Source organism: Tupaia chinensis, unplaced genomic scaffold (assembly GCF_000334495.1).
Source record: "Tupaia chinensis unplaced genomic scaffold, TupChi_1.0 Scaffold000604_1, whole genome shotgun sequence".
Taxonomy (NCBI): domain Eukaryota; kingdom Metazoa; phylum Chordata; class Mammalia; order Scandentia; family Tupaiidae; genus Tupaia; species Tupaia belangeri.
In genome coordinates this window covers 851,610-858,078 of record NW_006160122.1, presented here as the reverse complement: position 1 = coordinate 858,078, position 6,469 = coordinate 851,610, and the positions used below count along the sequence as shown (strand labels likewise).

The 6,469-nt window shown below is 50.4% G+C and overlaps 1 long non-coding RNA gene across 1 annotated transcript in view; it reads left to right on the top strand.

Moving 5' to 3' along the window:
- LOC102472617 (uncharacterized) overlaps positions 1-5,258 on the top strand; it is an 8,765-nt gene extending 3,507 nt beyond the window's left edge. The window contains exons 2-3 of the long non-coding RNA XR_336008.2: positions 408-533; positions 5,015-5,258. This is a non-coding gene — a long non-coding RNA (uncharacterized LOC102472617). The remainder of the gene's footprint in view (positions 1-407; positions 534-5,014) is intronic.
- The last annotated feature ends 1,211 nt before the right edge of the window (positions 5,259-6,469 follow it).

Below are 6,469 nucleotides of genomic sequence, written 5' to 3'. Positions count from 1 at the left end.
TCCCATCACCCCGTGTGATTTTCACATAAAAATGCTCATCATAGCACAATCTATGAAATAAGAAGACTGGAAATAACTGAAATGTTCCACAATTAGGGGGCTGTTTAGTAAATCATGGTGCATCCATTTGTTAGAACATTATAGAGACATTAAAAGTGATCATTACAGAGACTGTATAGCAACTTGGGAAAGGTTTACGATAAGACACGAAGTGAAAACACAATGCAAATACCACAATCGCGCTGATTGCATTGATGGAAAATATGTCAGTGTGTCAACAAGGGCTGGGAGATCATACGCAGGAGTGACGGATGGCTGTGCTACGCGCGGCGGATGCTCCCCCTTCTAAAATCATTTGCTTTTGTATTCTTTTTTGCTTAGTCTTGTATTTTTTTTTCCCCTCTGAGATAATTTTTCAGAGTTGGCGTTGCGTCTGCAGAGGATACGATCAGGCAATAAGAGTGTGTGACCTCAGAGGTCTGAGAAATTCCTACAGTGGGAACCCCCAGCCTGATGATGCGGCCTCCCTCCGGGTAAGAAGCTGCAGCTCAGACGTAGAGGCTCTACATCTGGGGAAGAGTTGTGAGTGTTGGAGTAGGGTAGACGCGGGGCAAAATTCTGTATCTGCTAGTACTGGCTGTGTAAACCCGGGCTTGAGGGGACAGGAAGGGGGAATGGAGAGGAGAGGGAAGAGAGAGAGAAAGAGGAGAGAGGGAGGGAGGGAGAGGGAGAGGGAAAAATGGCAGGGGGAGACGACTATCTGGACTCAGAACAGCGTTCTGCAAAAATGCAGAATCAACGTACCCAGACAAACTTCTCCGTACATCTTGGCTCCACAGAATGTCCTACCTGCATGGTAGGACCCTCCTGCATGGTCTTTCATGAGCACTAAGTGTTTAAATGGGCCTACTGCCCAGAAAAGCAAGGCCTCAGCGCCTGGTGTTGGGACTAGGGACCAGAGGGCCTTCATGTCACTGTCCAAGGTTCTGAAGCAGCACATGGTTGCTTTTCTGGGACGTTGTAGGACTGGTGTTCCCCTTGACTAGTCCCATTTTTCTATGAATTGCATTTATGCCACCAGCTTCAACATGGTTTTCCTCAGCGGGTGCGTGTGTAGGGGGTTAAAGTGCTGGGACTTCTGGAGCTGGGCAGGACAGGAAATTAGGACAGGCAACGAGTTGGGGCAGGGAGGGTGGATGGACTGTCAGCCCTTACCACCTTGTGATCCTGGTCAATGGCAGCAAGACCTATCATGTATTGGGCAGAAGGGGAAGTGCTAAGTCATGGCAGCCTCTGTGAGCATTGAAACCAGGAGTGAAAAACCACAGAACCGACTGTTGGTGCTGGTGTGGCTTCCTGAGTCTGCAGTCGTCAGAGAGTCTTGGCATAATTTATAAAGTGGGTAAAAAAAAGTGCCTTGGATGACCTGTTCCACAGACTATTCTGAAAAAGATAGCAATGAGCAAAGTGCAACTCTGGTAGGATGTAGCCTGCGACCACTCTGTCTCTGTCTCTGTCTCTGTCTCTGTCCTGTTCTTTCTCTATTTGTCTCTGTCTTTCTCTGCTCAGGTAGTCTCTCTCTCTCTCTCTCTCCTCTTTTTTCTACCCATCCTCCTCTGCTCCCCTCAATCTATTTTTGCTTGTCAGAAAAACACTATGTAATTTTCTTTAAAAATTAATTATACTCTACAAAATACGTCTAAAATATTCAGGAGAGAAACAAGTTTCTTTTAAGAGTAGCTTGCATTAAAACTGTTTCTTCCAGCATAATCGAGGTAATGAGTACTCCCTTAGAATTTAATGCAAAGTAACTTTCACAGTGGTGGAGCTTCAAAGATGGGTGAATAGATAACTAATAGCATGGTTCCCCCTGGCAACCAAGGTAAACTTTAATCCTGATTGGACAGAAACAGTCCAGGAGAGGACGGAATTGAGTACGAACAGCTGTATATGTCACCAGTGTTTTTGGAGCCATGAAAAGAGAAGAAAGGCAGTCATGGGAGGTAGGAGACGATGGGGATGGGTTGTGAGTCCAGATTCGGTCACAGAAATGTATTATTTTTGGACTATGACCTAGCTGAAAAATCCAGATGGCAGGAGTGACACCCAGTTTGGGTGACACCAAAAGCAAACAGAGATCCATGTAGCATGTTTGAATGTAGAGGCTTATGAGTCCCTGGGTGACTGGGGCAGGCCATCCAGTGGGGATGAGTCGACTACCAGCCCTGAAAGCCAGAGCTCAGGTCAAGAGCAAACCCAGCCCAGGGAGGTGTGGACGTAAGGACAGTCACGGAAAATGTATAACTCAGCCTTTAAAGCCCACAGACACATTCTGCTTTCTATTATCCCATTCACCCATTCCCTCAATCCCCATGCCCTTCATTGATCACATGTCACCTGAACTAAGGCACTGTCTTCCCATCTTGTTCCCAGAAGGATCTTTCTACCAACCAAACGCAGGGTGCCGCTCCCTGCTCACCCCTCTTCAATGGCACGGGGAACTTAGCCTAGCGAAGGCGTGCATCATGTAAACTCTAGGACGTCGTGAGGGTCCCTCACCTCCCCCCCCGGCCCCACTTTGCATGCTGTTATCAGCCATTCTGAGCAGCCGCCATCCCACTCATTTTCATGTCACTCCCTCCCCGTTTTCCACATTAATCATGCTGACCGGAAGTCCCCCTTCCCTCTCCGATTCCCTTTCAACTTCAGGAACAGGAAGGTGTCCCTGCTGCCTTCCCTGCCCACTTCCTCTTCAAACCTTGGCCACACCCCCTTCCTGGAGACTCCCCAGGTGCTCCCTATGTCTCTGCCTGGCAGTCACCCCACCTTATGACAGTCTACTCACCCATCTCCCCGTCTCTACCGTCGGCCCTCAGAGGGAGGGACCGTATTTCGGTTCTTGAGCTACTCAACTCTTAGCATGGTGCCTGGCATATGACAGGCGCTTGGTAAATGTTTGTTGAATAAATAAATGAACAAGATTTCCAAGTAGAAATTAATTATAGACAAGGTTGAAAGTGAGGAGGGAATAAATCTATCCCTAGACACTGCATTTATTTAAGTTTTTCTTCAAATAGAATTTTCTCCTAATTTTAATACACAGTTAGTGAGTTAATATCACCAATATTTGTGAAATTTTATGTTTTCATGAGAAAAAAAAAAACATGTGCACAAACACAAGCTGTGAGTGAGATGTGATTGGTGATAAGATAAAGTACTTTGGGAGACTAGCAGGGTGGAGGGAGAGAGAGGAAGGGGGAGAGAGAGCGAGAAAGAAAGAGAGCGAGAGACCTCCTAGGGAGCACGCTGATGACAAGGGAGGCGCGAGCCCTCTGGGGCAGCCGGGAGTTATCTGCTCTGACCCCGTGCCCTCAGCTCACATGGTACCCACCATGCACCCCCACTGTGGCTAGAACACTCTGGAACCCCAGTCCTGGCTGTGGAAGTAAAAGGCATCCGATTTTGTCCAACTGTATTTTTTTTTCTTCAGAGAGATTCTTGCTATAGGATGCATGTGCTCGCCAGAGAGACAGAGAGAGACAGAGAGAAATCACCCCCCACAGGAGATGGACATGCCGCAATCCCTTCTCCATTCTTCTCTCGGGATTTTGGGCACACACGTCCACGTGCCCAGCATGAGTTTTAAGTTGCCCGATCTGGAATTTGAACCATGGTCAGCTAGACTATGTGGGAGTCCAGTGAGGTAACCATTATGCCATCTGCTGGCCTCCCCGCCGTGTTCTTATTCCTGGTTTCTGAACGTTCAGTTTGTTTTTTCTTCCCAGGTCCACGCTTGCCAGGATAATATACTCTGTTTGTTTTCAGGGTCTCCTGGGAGTCAGTTACCAAGCTCCCACTGCTCCTGGATGCTTTGAGCCCCACCTGTGTTCATCAAAGGGCTCCCTGCAGCAGGGGATAGGCAAGGAAGTGGGCCTTAAGGGATGGTGGGCACTTAACAGCAGAAACGGAGGGTGGGCAATAGCTTTTCAGAGTGGGGGCAGGACGAGCACACACACAGCGGGCGATCGCAGCCCAGGGCAGGGCTGGGAGCGGCGTCCACGTTAGCACAGCTGCTGCTCAGCAGAGAGCACTGTGAGGAGGGCAGCCACTGAGGGCAGGGCAGAAGGCCCTGGCAGTGCCCACCATTGGCGACACAGGGAGAGGACGTTGAGCCAACAGGCAAGGCAGTGAAGCTGCAGGAAACACTGCAGGAGGGCCTGAAAGAACACTCCCATGAGGGTCAAGCAAGAAAGCAAGCTGAGACCAACACAGCTCAGGGTCAGAGTCCTGAAATGGATTGTGTGCAGACCCCAAACCAAGTTTTTCCTGCAGGTGCAGAGTTGGGGGCATGACCAGGGTCTCAGACCAGGGTGATGCAAATAGAAGTATCAATCTCTATGGGCTATTACAGGACCCAAAAGTGACAGGGTGACCAAGAGACAAGACCCAGGGACGAGTGGCTGGCCAAGGCCGAGTTGTACTGAAAGGCCAGGGCCGGCCCTGTTGGCACACACACTAATCCGTGTGCATGAGAGCTCTGGACCCGTGTCCACATCTGTGAGCCAGCCCTGTTGGCACCCACTCATCCGTGTGCATGAGGTCTCTGGACCCACGTCTGTCTCTGAAAACATCCAGTGTGAAGGCCGTGTCTGCAATGCCAAACACTCGAGAGATCTGAGTTTGAAAAAGCCATTAGCTTGGCAACACGGAAGACAATGGGAGACTTTCCGAGATTGGAGAAGAAGGAAAGGTGGTAACCCATGTTGCAGGAGGTCAGGAGAGAGCCAGACGAAGGTCTTCACAGAGCTCAGGAACATGCATATTAGGGAAAAACTGTGCATGGGGAACTCTTTTTTTTTTTTTTTGCACAAGAATAAATTCATACTTGAATTCGATTTCACCATGAGCTTTCTGAGGTCCGCTCGTCCTCTCTTGACAAACATGGCCGAGGGGGAGGTGAGCACTGGACGAGCAGCTGGAGCTCAACAGAGGCTTTTTTGCTGTTATTTAACAGGTACAGTTTTTGTGTCAAAAGCCAGCTGGATCAATAACGTGGACCCACCTCTGGCCACATACTTGTGAGGAAGGAGCCTACCTTACCCAGGATCTCGGCCTGGGACCAGGGAATTTTCTGGGACTGTCATCTGAACACTGGGCCCTTGGTTCCACAGGGCTCTGTGAAGGCAGTGGGGTCTCTCCTTGTGTTTTTGAACTACTGTCAACGTCACCCCAAACTTAACAGAAATGGCGCGTTTACCTGTGATCAGGCTGCACGCAGCTGATGCCTGCGATGGCAGTTTCCTGGCGTTTGGCTGGAAATGCGGCGACACGCGCTCTCTCCCGCTGATCTGAAGCCCTGATTGCCAGTTATAAATGTCTTTGATGAATAAAAAATGGGAAAGCGAATTAATTATTACTTATGAAATGCAGATTGTTTGGTAGACAAATATCTTTCAAACCTTGGGGCCCACTGGGGAGGATAATGAAAGTAACCCTTGGCAATGAGAAGGCTGATGCTCCTGGCTCTAGGAGAGGTCTCGAAAACCCAGCTCTATAGTCTGGACTGGCAGCAGGGTCTGCCTTTCTGTCGTGTGTGTGTGTGTGTGTGTGTCCAAACTTCCTGCTTTCTGACCTCCTCTGCTTAGCCTTCTCATTCCGTTCCCGTCTCCAGCCTCCCTGGTTTCAGGCACGTTTTTTCTCTGTCCCTTCTCTTGCTCTGCGTCGGTGTCTCAGGCTTCCTGACCAGTGGCATCTCTGCCATGGCCTCTGGTCTGCAGGCTTCTCTGTTGTCATTTCTCTCATGGTTTCTCTCACTCTCTTCCCTCCCTCCATGGCCTGCTAACCGTCCCTGTATGTTCTCTGCTCTTCCCTGCCACCCGTCCCCCTGGGTCTCAGCCATCTTGTCACCTCGCCCTGTTGTACTGTCTTCCTGCTATCTGAACCCAGCAGGCCAGGGAAGTTTCCCTGTGACTCGTTTGTCTCCTCCCCCTACGCCTTTCTCCACTAGGCAGAGAGCTCTGAGAGGCAGAGACGTCTCCCTTCCTCTGGGTCCTCAGTCCCTACGTCAGAGCCCGGCCCCTGGGGCAGCTCCGTAAACTCCGCCTCACTGACGGACGCCGTCTCTCAGGGTCTTGGTTCTCACTTTGCTTGCCTGCCCGAGGGTCTATGACCTTGGGTTTCTCCCTCTGCCCTGGTCTCTCTTTCTCTACCTCATGAATCTTGCTCGTGGTCTCTGTCTCTGTCTGACCTACCACCCCCCTCTCAGTGCTCATCTCGCTCCTCTTTCTGCAGTGTAAGATGGGGCTGGGGCAGCTGGGCCAGTGTGGACGCAGGTCACACTCCCCAGACCTCACCCCCAGGCAACCTCCTGTTGGGCCTCTCTCCAGGGTCCTCCAGGGAGCAACCAAAAGAGAAGCTTTGTTTGTTCGAAGCCCAGCACCAGATATCCAGGCTGCAAAGGCTGGCTCTG